At 38.2% G+C, this 15,953-nt stretch overlaps 1 pseudogene; it reads right to left on the bottom strand.

Moving 5' to 3' along the window:
* Positions 1-1,389: 1,389 nt before the first annotated feature.
* Positions 1,390-1,933, bottom strand: LOC125932362 (zinc finger protein 205-like; annotated as a pseudogene).
* Between the last annotated feature and the right edge of the window lie 14,020 nt (positions 1,934-15,953).

The following is a 15,953-nucleotide window of genomic DNA, read 5'->3' as shown; positions in this document are numbered from 1 at the left end:
TCAGGTCATGATTTCAAGGTTTGTGAGTTTGAGCCCCGCTTCAGGCTCTGTGCTGACAGCTCAGAGCCTGGAGCCTGCTTCAATTCTGTCTCTCCCTCTCTCTCTCTGCCCCTCCCCTGTTCATGCTCTGTTTCTCTCTCTCAAAAAATAAATATTAAAAAAATTATATATTATAAAATTCACATTTTATCATATACATTTCTATGGGTTCCGACAAATGCAGAGTCATGTATCCACCACCACAGACATGAATGAAGTCTAATTTATAGATTTTTAATTTTTAATTAATTGAATTTAATTAATTGAATTTAATTTTTAATTTTTAATTTATAGATTTTTAAAATATGTTTATTTATTTTTGAGAGAGAGAGAGAGAGCAAGTGCAAGGAGGGGAGGGGCAGAGAGAGAGAGAGAGAGAGAAAGAGAGGGAGAGAATCCCAAGTAGGCTCCACACTGTCAGTGCACAGCCTGACCCGGGGCTCAAACTTATGAATTGTGAGACCATGACCTGAGCCAAAATCAAGTCAGCTGCTTAACTGACTGAGGCACCCAGGCACTCCCAATTTATTGATTTTTTTTAAATGGATTGTACTTTTTCACGTCATATCTAAGAAATCTTTGCTAACCCAAGATCACAAGCTCTTCTTCCATCTTCCATGTTTTCGTCTAGAAGTTTTATATTTTTATGTTTTACATTTAGGTCTATGATACACTTTTTTGTGGTAAAATATACATAACACAAAATTCATCTTTTTTTTAACTGTTGGAAATTATGTAATTATTAGATAAAATTAACAGTAGTTTACAATTACATGTCACTTTACAGTTTACAAAGTTGTTAAATATACATTCAGTTTAATACCCTGAAATAAGGAAATTCAATTCTTTTGCCCTCCCATCTCCCATCCATGAAGGACAGAGCTAAGGAAAACTTGATCAGGAAAGGTCATATAAATGCATCAATCTGTATAGCACCACAAAGAGTAAAGGAGACAAAGGCACGGCTTTGGAAGGGGCCACAGGGACGTAAAGGAGAAGACTAGAGTGTTAAATATGAAGAAAGGCCAGGGGTTGTAGGCAAATTAGGCAACAGAAATGGCAGGGTCACGTTCACTCAGAAAAGAACAGTGCACAGCATATGTCCCACATTCTAAAATAACATGAAAAGATCATAACTGAAGAGCTGGAGTTGAACTTTGTAGTTTCACAGAACACAAGTAGATGACCACCAACCGTGGCTTATGAATGAACTCAGAACTCAGGTTCAAAATGCATCTGGCTGCAACGGAGGGTCTCCTTGGCCCTTCAGAAATTTAACAAAGGTCATCTGAGGAGCTGCAATTTTACATAGTGGTGGCATCCTGAAAGCATCGATCAAGTGTTAATATCTTACAATCGTGGAAAAGGAGTTTCCAAGAGGGGCCGAGCAATATCGATGGGAAGTCGATACCTGGGCCATCTCTTGGAGATTCCAGCTGAAAGAACTGCCAAGTGTTTCTCCAGAGAAAGCACTTGCCTGGGTACGACTCAGGGCCGGGCAGGAATTCACACTATGAAACCGGCTGGAGGAAGGCGGAGAAGTAGCCCAGGAGACCACGTTCCCATAATTCTCTAACATCACTTCTCTGTAGAGATTCCTCCGAACAGGGTCCAGGCATCCCCATTCCTCTCGAGTAGGGTGCACAGCCACATCCTCAAATGTCACAAACTCCTGGTACCTGGCTGGCAGGAGCGTGGCTGCCTGGTCTCCTGGGCTTCCCTCATGGGGAAGAGCAGGCACCTGGGGAACAGGTGGAGCCCCGTTGAGCTCCTGTTCTATGTCAGTGCCCTGTGCGAACTGAGGCTCTGGGGACAGACCCTCAGACTGGCTCTCCAAAGACTGAAACTGGACAATTGGTGATCCTGCTGATTCATGGGCTGATATTTCCTCCATCCTTGTTCTGGAGGACAATGGTCATCACTGAAAGGAGGGGCAGGCCAAGCAGCTGTCCCGTCGCGGACACCCTCACTCTAGGGGCAGCCCCTCCAAAATTCATGCTTTATCCACTTTAAAATGTACAATTTGGTAGCATTTAGTATATTCACAATGTTCAGCAACCATCACCACTATCTAGTTCCAGAATATTTCCATCACCCCAAAAGGAAACCAATCCATTAAGCAGTCACCTGTCATCCCACTCTCCCACCAGCCTCTGGCAACAACTACTACTGTCTGTCTCTACAGATTTGCCTATTCTGGGTATTTCCTTTAAATGGAAACATACGGGGCACTTGGGTGGCTCAGTTGGTTAAGTGACTCTTTTTTTTTTTCAATATATGAAGTTTATTGTCAAACTGGTTTCCATACAACACCCAGTGCTCATCCCAAAAGGTGCCCTCCTCAATACCCATCACCCACCCTCCCCTCCCTCCCACCCCCCATCAACCCTCAGTTTGTTCTCAGTTTTTAAGTGTCTCTTATGTTTTGGCTCTCTTCCACTCTAACCTCTTTTTTTTTTCCTTCCCCTCCCCCATGGGTTTCTGTTAAGTTTCTCAGGATCCACATAAGAGTGAAACCATATGGTATCTGTCTTTCTCTGTATGGCTTATTTCACTTGGCATCACACTCTCCAGTTCCATCCATGTTGCTACAAAGGGCCATATTTCATTCTTTTTCATTGCCACGTAGTACTCCATTGTGTATATAAACCACAATTTGTTTATCCATTCATCAGTTGATGGACATTTAGGCTCTTTCCATAATTTGGCTATTGTTGAGAGTGCTGCTATAAGCATTGGGGTACAAGTGCCCCTATGCATCAGTTAAGTGACTGACTCTTAATCTCAGCTCAGGTCATGATCTCACAGTTTGTGAAACTGAGCCCTGCATTGGGCTCTGTGCTGGCAGCGTGGAGCTGGCCTGGGATTCTCTCTCTCCCTCTCTCTGCCTCTCCCCTGTTTGTGCTCTCTCTCTCTTTCTCAAAATAAATAAATTAAAATAAATGGAATCATACAATATGTGGCCTTTTGCATCTGGCTACTTTCACGTAGCATAATGTTTTCAAAGTTTATGTTGCAGCATGCAACCATGCTTCATTTGTTTTTATGGCTGTGTGAATATACCACATTTTCTTTATCCACTCATCAGCTGACAGACACTTGGGTTATTTCCACCTTTCAGCTATTGTGAATAGTGCCTCTGAATATCTGTGTACAAGTTTTTATTTGAACACATGTTTTCAACTATTTAGGATATATACCTATAAGTAGAATCAATGAATCATATGGTAATTCTATGTTTAACTTATTGAGGAACTGCCAAACTATTCTCCATGGAGGTGGTTCAATTTTACATTCCCATAAGAAATGTGTGTAAGTTCCAATTTCTCCATATCCTTGCCAACATTTCGGAGTACATAACTTCTTTCAGAAAAAGAGGAGGGGACACTTCCCAACTCATTTTATTAGGCAAGCTTTATCCAAATACTACAGTTAGAAAAAGATATGACAGAAAAAGAAATCTGAAGACCAATATCTCTCATGAACATGACACGAAAGTCTTCATTAAAATATTAGCCATATATAAATATGTAAATATATTTTATATACTTACATTTATTAAAAGATATAGAAAACATACAGGAGATTTTATAAAGGAGATCACCCCCACACACACACATATTTATATATCTTACACATCACAACAATGAGGGTTCATGCCAGGAATGCAAGGGTGTTTCAACATATGAAAATCAATCATTTTAATTCACCATATTAACAGACTAAGTAAGTCATGCCATATAATTATCTCAGTAGATGCAAAGAAAGCAGTTTATGAAATTAAATATTTATTTATTATAAAAGTTCAAAGCAAGCTAGGAATATAATGGAAATTCCTTAACTTAAATAGCATCTACACAAACCCTACATCATACTGAATGGTGAAATATTGCATGCTTTCTTCCTAAGATCAGAAAAAAGGCAAGGATGCCCTCTCTGACTATTCAACATTCTGCTGCAAGTCCTAGATAGTGCTGTCAGATAAGAAAAAGAAATAAGAGGCATTCATATTAGAAAGAAAGAAAGAAAACTCTATTTCCAGACATTGTTGTCCACATAGGGATAATTTAAAAATCTACAACTAGAACTAGGGAGTTTAGTAAAGTCTCAGGATATACTGTCAATATACGAAAGTCATTTATTTCCTATATACCAGTTATGAACAATAGGAATTTGAAATTTAAAAATATAACACATACAATATCACCACAAAACACAAAAATGAACTACTTAGGTAGATACCTAACAAAATTTGTATGGGATCTGTATACTGAAAGTAAAAAAAAAAATCAATGAGAGAAATCAAACATCATCTAAATAAATGGGAAGAAGGACCATACTCAAAAAATTAAGATGACAATTCTCTTCAATTTGATCTATAGATACAAGGTAATCCCAGTCAAATTCCCAGCAAGCCTTTGTTTTTTAGATACAAACAAATTCAAAAATTAATGTGGTAAAATAAAGGAGCAAGACTACAGAATGGGAGAAGATATTTACACATGATATATCTGATAAAGGGTTAGTATCCAAAATCTATAAAAAACTTATCAAAATCAGCACCCAAAAACCAAATAATCCAGTGAAGTAATGGGCAGAAGACATGAATAGACACTTTTCCACAGAAGACATCCAGATGGCTAACAGACACATGAAAAGATGTTCAACATCACTCATCATCAGAGAAATATAAATCAAAATCATAATGAGATACTACCTCACACCTGTCAGAATAGCTAAAATTAAGATCACAAGAAACAACAGGTGTTGCGAGGATGCAGAGAAAAAGGAAACCTTGTGCACTGCTGGTGGGAATGCAAACTGGTGCAGCCACTGTGGAAAACAGTATGGCGGGTCCTCAAAAAACTAAAAATAGAACTACCCTATAATCCATTACTCAGCCTTGTAGAGGAATGAAATATTGCCATTTGTAATGATGTGGATGGAGCTTGAGTATATTATGCTAAGTGAAATAAGTCAGGCAGAGAAAGACAAATGTCATATGATTTCACTCATACGTGGAAGTTAAGAAACAAAACAGATGAACATGTGTGAAGGGGAAAAAACGAGAGGGAAACAAACCATAAGAGACTCTTTATGATAGAGAATAAACTGAAGGTTGATGGAGGGATGTGGGTGGGGGATGGGCTAAATGGGTGATGGGTATTAAGGAAGGCACTTGTTGAGCACGGGGTGTTGTATGTAAGTGATGAGTCACTAACTTCTACTCCTGAAAACAATATTACACTATATGTTAACTAACTAGAATTTAAATAGAAATTTGAAAAAGAAAAAAAAAATAAAGGGGCAAGAATAGCCAAAACAATTCTGAAAAATAAAACAAAGTTGGAATATTTGCATTACTAAATTTTACGACTCACTGTAGAGACTCAGTTATCAAAACAGTGTAGTATTGACAAAGCATAAGAAGCATAGATTAATGGAATAGAATAGAGAATGGAGAACAATATAGAGAATCCTAAAATTGGCTCACACAAATGGAATCAACTGTTTTTCTTTCCTGTCAGAGAAAAAAGTACAAATAAACAAGAACAGGGAGAAGGCTAAAGGAACCCTTTGGTACTGGGTTTGAGTCAAAAATATCAGTATAAACTCTTGTTTATTTAAAGATATACACAGCTATAGAAATAAAAATAAATATGTATGTGTACATGGGTTAGAATATCTGTATGTATTTCCTTGCTCTTCGACACTATTAGCAGTAATACACCAGTAGCAATGAACACAACTAATACCAAGGGTTTGGTTTCTAATGCCAATTTCCAGCAAAGGAATCAGATCTCATTGGAGAAATTAATAGCTGACTGTAGATCTGGAATAGGGAAAATTCAAGATGACCCTGGACCATCCTATAGTTCTAGTAGGTAAGGAAGTGCCCTCTTCTACAATAAAAGGATGGGGGCATGTCAGAGGGATGCAGGAACCAACTTCAAAGACCTAACAATGGCCAAATCTGTAACAATTTGTGCCACATATTTAAAAAATGCAGTATTGGATTATAACACAAAGAATAAAATAAATGTCCATTAATTCATATTGCTATAAACAAATAACTGAATGAATAAGTAAATAAATAGAAGATGGAAAGGGCAAATCTTTCTTACAGAAGAATCTCAATTAATAAATGCAGAAGCAACGAGGGAAACAGAAAATTACTATTAGAACAAGACAGCAGTATTGCCTAAGGTAAGATCCACTGATGAATGCTAAAATTACTGGGTAAAACTTTAAGGAGAAACAGGATATTTGCATAACCTCAAAGTAATTCCCTTGTGGTGGTTTTAAAATATGACCATAAACTCTTTGCTACCTCTCTAACCAGAAAGTGGAGTTTAATCCCCTTCTCCTTTAATACTGAGGACTTTGACTCATTTCTAATGAAGATTATGGAAAGATGAAAAATAATAACTTTATAACAGAGAAACTTGGGAGATACCACTATAACAAAGTAACCAAGGTTAATATCACCAGTAATAAGTCATGTTGATATCATCTGTTCCCTGAAACAATGCAATGAGAAGGGCACATGATCTCTGTGATATCCATCCCTCAAATATATAACCTCATCTGTTCATGATAAAACAGACAAAAACTGAGAGACAATCTACAAGATACATGACTACTCTTCAAAAGTGTCAAGCTCATGGAAGACCAAGAAATACCAAGAGGCTGTCACAGACTGGAGGAGACTAAAGAAACGTGACATCTAAAAGGAAAGTGATATCCTGGATTGGATTCTGAAACAGAAAAAGCTTAGTGTACAGTAAAGGATTAACCTTGTCCAAAGAAAGGTTTGGTCCTTTGCCCTGGCTTCTAGGAGGTAACTTCTAAGCCTTTGGAGTGTCTTGTTTGATAAGAGAATCTGTTTACCTGAAGGCTTGAGCCATGCTGGACAGTCTACACTAACAGTATAATTTATGGTAGGGGCTTTGGGCCATGTGGTATCAGCACAGTCTCTGGAGGGCTAGAGATTATATATATTTATATATACATAAAAATATATACTTGCTAAAATTAATCAAAAGAAAAAATGGAGTGGCTATTATTGTATAATTTTTTTAAGCCATAATAGAGTAATTTCATAATAAAATAAATGGAAAGATATATCCTGTTCATGGACCTGAAAACTCAATATTGTTAAAATGTCAATTATTTACAAATAGATCTATAGATTCAATTCAATCTCAATCAAAACTCAAACAGGCTATTTTATAGTTTTATAGTAACCAACAAACTGATTCTAAAATTCATATGGAATTTCAAAAGACCTACAATAGTCAAAACGACTGTAGAAAAGTAAACTTGGAGGACTTATACCAACTGACTTCAGGAAGCTACAGTAAGCAGTAATGCTATAGTAATACAGAATCTACAGCAATACCAGTAGTGGTGTTGGCATTAAGATGGACAAAGAGGGGTGTCTGGGTGGCTCAGTCGATTAAGCGTCCGACTTCGGCTCAGGTCAGCATCTCGCGGTTTGTGAGTTCGAGCCCTGCGTCAGGCTCTGTGCTGACAGCACGGAGCCTGGAGCCTGCTTCAGATTCTGTGTCTCCTTCTCTCTCTGCCCCTCCCCAACTTGTGCTCTGTCTCTCTATGTCTCTCAAAAAATAAATGTAAAAAAAAATGGACAAAGAGAAAAACAGAACTGAAGTACTTCAAGAAATAATACTGCCAACTGATTTTTTACAAAGATGACAAGGCAATTCAGTGGAGCAAGAATAATTTTTTTCAACAAATGGTTCTAGAACAGTTGAACAGCCATATGCAAAACAAAATGAACTTAAATATTTTCCTAAGTAAGACCATATAGAAAAGTAAATAAAAATGGATCACAGAACTAAAAGAGCCAATATTGGGGTGCCTGGCTGGCTCAGTCGGTAGAGTAAGTGACTCTTGGTCTTGGGGTTGTGAGTTTGAGCTCCAAGTTGGGTCCATGTGGAGATAACTTAAAAATAAAATCTTTAAAAATAAATAGAGGAGCCAATATTATAACACACCTAGATGAAAGCATAAGATAAAATCTTAGTGACTTTGAGTTCTGCAAAAATTTCTTAACCATTACTCAAAAAGCATGAGCTATAAAAGAAAGTATAAATGAATTGGAATCATTAAAATTAAAAGTTTTTTCTCTTCTGTTATTGAGATGAAAAGGCAAACCTGGGAGAAAAATGTTTGCAAAATATATACCTAACAAAGGACTTATTATCTAGGATACATAAAGGACTCTTACAATTCAATAATAAGACAAACAGCCCAATTTAAAAATGGGCGAAATATTTTCAGGGAAACATCAACCAAGATGATATATAAATGACAAACAAGCACAAGATTCTCAACAACATTAGTTATTAGGAGAGTGTACATTAAAACCACAGTGAGATACCACTTCACTCCCACTAAAATGGCTTAAATTAATAGGAATCATCATGCCCAATGAGGACAAAGATGTGAAGCAAATGAAACACTTATATACCGCTGGAATACAAGATTGGTACACCACTTTGGAAAACAGTTTAGCAGTTTCTTAAAAAGTTAAATATACACTCACCATATGACCAAACCATTCATTCCCAGATATTTATACAAGATAAATGAAAGCTATGTCCACACAAAGACTTGTACATAAATGTTCATATCAGCTTTATTGTAATTTATTTGTAATTAGAAATAACATGTTAATCAACACATGAACGGATAAACAAATTTGGTATATCTATACAATGAAATACCACTTAGCAATAAAAAGGAATGTATATAGATACATGTAACAACACAAATAAATCACAAAATAATTACGGTAAATGCAAGAAGCCAAACAAGAGTGCCTATTGTATGATTCCATTTATACAAAATTGTAGAAAATGCAACTAATCTATAATGACTGAAAACAGATCAGTGGTTGCCTGTGGATGGGGAAGGGTGTGGGGAGGGACAGTTGGATGACAAAGGACATGCTTGTCATTGTAATGATGGTTTTAAAGGTGCATGTATATGTCAAAACTCATCAAATTCTATTTACCATGTGCTAATTATACCTCAATAAAGCTGTAAAATATATTTGGGGGTCAATGGAAGAAATCTGAAAATAGGCTAGATATGAAGTATCATTGAATTAGGTTGATAATGATAATCCAGTTATGTGGGAGAATGTCCTTATTTTTAGGAAATGGATGCTCAAGTATTTATGAGTGTAATGCTATGTCTATAATTTACCATCGACTTTTCAGAAAAAAATTTACATATACACTGTTGAATCTAGGTGAAAGTTATGTGTGTTCACTGTACTGTTCTTTCAGTATTTCTATATGATTGGAAATTTGAATAATTAAAATGTGGGGGAAAACCAATATTGCTATATTGTTTTATTGCCCATCCTCCTCTTCAGAGAGAGAGAGAGAGACACTGACACTATCGTACTGGAATGTAGGCAGATCTTTTCTGGGAATTTCTCCAGGGAGAAAGACATTTTCTATCTTTACTGTCCTGGAATATAAATAAATCTGAACACACTGGCTGTTAATAAGCAGACAATAAGAAATATGAGAGATTCATGGAGATCTATCTTTGAACAGGAGGCTAGAGATAATCACGCACAACTAAAATAAATAATGATATTAAATGAATGTAGACTGGTATGAAATGGATGGAGAAGATGACAAAGACATATTATATATGCATAATTGATATCCTTGAAGAAGAAAAGAAATGGATCAGAAAAAAATTTAGGTAAATTAAAACTTCACTGAAATGAAAGGCTTGAATCATGATTGAAACTGCTCTTTGTAACTAAAATTAATTCACAAAAATCAAGACCAAGGCATATGCTTCTAAAGATCATTAACTTTGACTATATAAAAGAATCATAAGGCAGAAAGGTACAAGACAAAAAGAGAGATTAGCCTAAGACTTCTCAATGGCATCACCCAATTTTAGAAAAGCAACACTCACTAAGTTTTCAGGAAAAGGAAGTAACTTAGCAGTCAGGGTTCAATTAGGGAGTGGATTCACTATAATTATTATGGAATAAGGAGTTTTTTAATATGAATTCGACCATGCACAATTGTGAGAGTAGCTGGGAAAGTAAAGGTATGGAAAGGGGAGATGGAAGATTAGAGAAGTCACTAAAACAGCCCTTTTGAAATGCTGGCATGGGAGGATAAGGCAGAGCTTGCAGGAAAATCTGAGAAGCCAGGCACATCCAGCTGCCACAGTGAGATTGTCAAGGGAGAACTTAAAGAGAAGTCTATGAAAAGCTGTTGCCTTTATGGGCCTCAACCAAGCATCTGGTGGTAGACCTGGGATCACTGGTGGTCAGCAGGGCTGGGAGATACAAAGAAGGATGGAATATAGAATGGAAGAGAGAGAGGAAAAATTAAAACTTTCTGGGTACCTCTGCATCTGTCCTCTACTGTATCTAATCTCAGACTTGTAGAGTAATGGTTATTCCTTCACTTTGACCTCCCAAACCTCATGCAATTTTTACTTCTGGACAATTCTAATCTGGAGCCAAATAGGACTTTTGAAAAACGCATTTCTTAGTATAACCCAGACAACAGAGCAGTACAGCCCAATGACCTAATTATTTTTCTACTGAAAAAGTTTTGTGGTGAAGTAACATTACCTGAGTTCAGAAATTCCTTCAGGTTTGCTAAGTTTTTTCCCTTTAGTTAAATTCACTTTTAAAATAACACTCATTGGGGCGCCTGGGTGGCTCAGTAGGTTAAGCGTCTGACTTCGGCTCAGGTCATGATCTCACGGTTCGTGAGTTCAAGCCCCTCGTGGGGCTCTGTGCTGACAGCTCAGAGCCTGGAGCCTGCTTCGGATTCTGTGTCTCCCTCTCTCTCTCTGCCCCTCCCCCGCTTGTGCTCCGTCTCTCTCTCAAAAATAAAAGTAAACATTAAAAAAATTTAAATAACACTCATCTAAGTTAACAATGACCTCCTTGTCACAAATTTCAAGAAGCAGTTTTCCATCCTCATATGAGTTGACCTCCAGTCTGGACAATTTCCCCGCTGAAGCACTGCTTCCACAGTGTTTCCAACACTGTCTTCTGTCAGCCCCTTCCTCACCTGGTATGTTTTTACCTCTGGCTGCTCCTTCCTGTTATCTATAGATGAATCCCTCTTGGCCTGGTCCTCAAACGTTGGAAGCAAAAACCTTGGTCTGAGGCCTACTTTTCCAGTTACCCAATACATTTTCTGTAGGTAACTGGATGAGACTAAGACACCACAGAGAAGCTCTCATATCCTGCCCAGGCACAGAGAATTATAGGGGGACTTGAGCAGGTACAGGAAGTGGGGTATATCTAATATTCATCAAGAACTCTCCATGCATAGTTCTAAGTGCTTTATACAGGTAAGTGCATTAACTTCTTGTTATGGGTAATCATGTCTCCCCGAAAAGATATGTCCAAGTTCTAACCCCCAGCACCTCACAATGTAAACTTGTTTGGAAAAAGTCTTTATAGAAAGCAATCAAGTTAACATTAGAGTGGGCTTAATTCAATATGACTTGTGTCCTTACAAGAAGAAGATTAGACACAGAGACAGACATGCAAAGGGAATATAATGTGAAGATACATGGGGAGAAAATGGCCATGTGATTAATGTTATCTAATGCCAAGGAATGCCTGAGGCTACCAGAAACCAGGAGACAGGTATGGAACAGTTCCTTTCCCAGGGATTTCAGAGGGAACATGGCCCTGCTGACACTTTGATTTCAGACTTCTGGCCTCCATAACTGTAAGACCAAACAATTTCTGTCGTTTTAAGCCACTCAATTTGTTACAGCAGCCCTAAGAAGCTAATACACTTCTCATGTCAAATCTTTAAGATAGGTACTAGTGTGAACATCCTTTAAAGCTGAAGAAAATAGGACAAAAAGGTTAACTAACCTGCCTACGGTAACACAGCCATTAACTAGTAGAGCCAGGATTAAAACCCTAGCAGACAGGTTCTTGAGCCCATCTACCTAACCACTATACAAACTAACTCTTAATATTTTTAACCGCATTGTTCCTAGTAACAAAAGGTTGAAAAAAGGATGTGTGTGTGTGTGTATCTAAATCTTCACTTGATCTTAGCCAAAAGGCTGAGAAGTGACAGGTGTATAAACCTTAATAAGAAAAAGATTGAATAAACTATTTTATATTCATCCCTATGAACTATCATGCAACCATTCAAAATAGTTATTATTGGGGAATAAAGCAAGATGCAGAGACAGTTGTATGAGAAGATCCCATATTTGAAAATCAAGGAAAAAAACAATTCTTACATAGCTTCTCTCTGATTATAAGCATGGTAACATACATGCTTAATATAATTAAGAGCACAGATTAAAACATGAAAAGTGTTCATAGTAGTTGATTAGTACTGTTTATCTGTTGGAGATGAAGAGTGGAGAAGGAAATTCAGTAAATAGTAAATGTATTAGTTACCTTTTTCTGGGTAACAAGCCACCCAAAACTTAGTGGCTTAAAACAATCAATACTTAATCCATGATTCTGTGAGTTGTCTGGGATGGGTGAGATGGATGGCAGAGTTTTTCTAGTCTGGGTCAGTGTATTATTAATCTATTAATATGTTACAAGTTACCCTAAAATTTAGCAGCTTAAAACAACAAATATTTATCTCACAGTTTCTGTGGGTCAGGAATTCAAGTGAGGCTCAGAAGGGTGCCTCTGGCTGAAGGTCTTCAAAAGACTGTCATTTGGGGCTCTCATCTGAAGGCTACGCTGGGAGGATATGTTCCCAAACTCACTCACATGGGTCTCTCCATAGATCTGCCTCATGAGATGGCAACTAGCTTCCCCTAGGGTGAGCCATCTGAGAGAGTATCCAAAACAGAAGCCACATCCCTCTGTAACCTCACCTTGGAAGTAACATCCCATTACCTCAGCCTCATTCTATTTATTAGAATCAAGTCACTAAATCCAGCCCAAGCTTGAGGAGGAGATTATAAAAAGGCGTGGATACCAGGAAGTGTGGATCATGCAGGGTCAGCTCAGATGACACTGACCACAGTGGGCTTGTGGGTGGCTAGGGTTGGGTGGCTAGTATAGCTTCATTTGCATGTCTGGCAGATGAAAATCTGGTTGGTGTAGGGAACCTTAACTGGGATGGGTCATCTCTGTTCCATCACTGCTCCATGAAGTCTCTCATCATCTAATAGCACAACCCTTGTCCTTAGGATTCCAAAGAGGAGCAAGAATGGGCAAACCTCAATATGCAAGCACTTATCAAACCTCTGCTTATGTCATATTTGCTAATGTCCCATTGGCCAAAGAAATGGCCATCCCAGTTTCAAGGGATGGAGAAACAGACTCTCTCTCTTGATGGGTGAAGTGGAAGAGTCACATTGAAAGGGGGGGGCATATATTCTGCTGCTAGTGGCCAAAGGAGACCGTCCAGATTTCTGGCTTCTGCCTAGGATATAGACATCTTGAAAGAGCATAGCTCCCATTCTTATAATAAGAAAATATGGGTAATCTATAAAATCATAACTTTTCTTGAACTCACCAGAGAACTAAGATCATAGAGCAACCAACTAGCTTATATATAAGACAAGTGCCTCAAGGGAGACACGAAGTTGTCTCTGGATCACCTGTGGCAAAGCAAGAAGGAATATGGGCCCACCATGCCAGCAGTTAAAATTTCAGCAAGAAATTTTAATGAAGTTCTAAAGGCTGAGTGTGGGATAATATGAGAATATAGAAGCACTGAGGGCTGGAGACCTAAAGGTAGTTGGCCTTCACTTGCAAGCTCTTCCCTACAAACCTCCACTGGATCCTCACAAGAAATAATGGGGGTAGGGAAGGAGACTGGAGAAAGCCTCTCTCAGTGGTATAGGCCTGCAAGGGCAAAGCTGCTGATACAGAAATGGCACGAAGCCCCAATGGGACCCTATTTCCTTAATGAACAAAAGCCTTAAGCCACTTAAAGAGAAGTGATGCAAACCCTGTTGTTCCCAGATACAGGTGCAGATCCACTGTGGCTAGAGAAAAGGGAAAAGGGAAAAGGGAAAAAAAACTTCCATTCTTGGGGGAAGGGCAGGTAATCATCCTGAGCTCAGACCATTAAAGGCATTTTACCAATGGGGAGGTGCAGGATCACTGAAAAAGCACCACCCTCAAGACCTAGGGATACAGGGCCTGCCTAAAACTAAGGTTGGTTTAGGACAACTCCTGCCCCCTACTCATTGGGTCACTACAATCCAAGTAATAACAGTAGTCTACTACTAAGGGAGAGACATGGGCATGGAGAGAGATCCTCCCTGAGATGCAGGCACACAGGCAAGGTCTAAAGGCAAGGGTGGTGCAAGAATATTGAGAAAAATGATCTGTAAAACCAATGCCTACATTAAGCCCAAGGTAATACTAGAGAAATTTGAAGTCTATGGTACAATGAAGATAACCACAGCCAACAACAAAACCTAAATCCAGCCCAAATTCTGACTAGATGGACCTCCCCCCCTTCCTCTCTGATTTATCAAAAGAGCAGCCGTGATTATTTCCAGGAATAAATATTATTTATCTCAGTTTCTACTCTCCTACATACAATATCTTACATTCAGCCAAAAATTATTAGATGCAAAACAGGATAAACAATCTGCTGTTAAGAGACAGAGAAATAAAAATAAATCTAGACTCAGCTGACCCAGTTGTTAGTACTATCAAATAGGGAATTTAAAATAACAATGATTCATATGTTAGAGAGGATGGTGGGAAGTGTGAACAACAGGTATGAACAGATGGGGAATTTCAGCAGAAAAATGAAAACTAGAAGAGTCAAATGGAAATGCTAGAAATAAAAAAGAAAACATAACTGAGATGAAGAATGCCTTTCATGGGTTCATCAGTAGACCTAACAGAAGTAGGGGTTAAACAGACCTAACAGGGAAGGGGTTAAAATTAGTGAACTTGAAGATAGGTTAATAGAAGTTATCCCAACTGAAACACAAAGCAAAATAAAGATTGTAAAGGGACACACATATAGGGATGGTAGAAATTTGTAACGTTTTTCTATCTAACACAATCTATCTTCTGGTCACTATTTATATATCACACCATGCAAAATATGTTCATCCTCATTCCAAGACCTCCAAATGTCTTATCCCAAATTATGGCATCAAATCCAGGACCTCAAGTCTTCTGTATCAGGTTCAGATGTGGCTGAAGCTCCTTGGGTGCAATTTGTTTCTTGATCCAGAGACCTGTGAGCTAAATGGTAGGTTATATGACCATCACCCCCACCCCCCCCTCCACACACACACTCAAAACACACACACACAAATGGAAAGATAGGGTAGGGACTGGAGAACTGCAATAGACACTTTCATTTAAAAGAAGGGAGGAACAAGAGGCACATATTAGTCACTGTTCCATAATAATTCTGAAATCCCACAGAGCAAATGTTGTCAGATCTCCCTGCTCCAGGGGCAGGATGTTTCTTGATTGGGTCACAGTTCTACCTGGGAACAGCTTCCCAGTCCATTTTAATATATTGTTCTTGGGTCTCCTTTCTGAGACATCCTTCTTTTTCCATAAGAAATGGCAGCTGAATAACTTTCTCTGCTTGCTTCATGTTCATACAAGTTAGAAAAGGTAGTCCAGAGACCACTTTTCATTTTGGACTGTTTCAATTCCTTTAAGTCCAACCTGGAGGTAGTAAAACTCTATTAGAAACTTTATAGGTGTTCTATGAATCTGGTTTGTATTTACTCCATGCCCCAAATGCCACACTGACCATTCTTTTTAAGACAGGCCCCTTCTCTACTTTATCAATATGTCAGGTTACTGGACGATGTCATGAAGTTTTTAGAAGCCATCTGGTTTAGCTGAGAGAGTTTCCCAAACACCAACTTAAATATTTCACACATTTTAACAAAGGGTCTTA

Source organism: Panthera uncia, chromosome X (genome assembly GCF_023721935.1).
Source record: "Panthera uncia isolate 11264 chromosome X, Puncia_PCG_1.0, whole genome shotgun sequence".
NCBI classification, from domain to species: Eukaryota; Metazoa; Chordata; class Mammalia; order Carnivora; family Felidae; genus Panthera; species Panthera uncia.
Note: the sequence above shows the minus strand (reverse complement) of the source record. Positions and strands in the feature narration are given on the sequence as shown.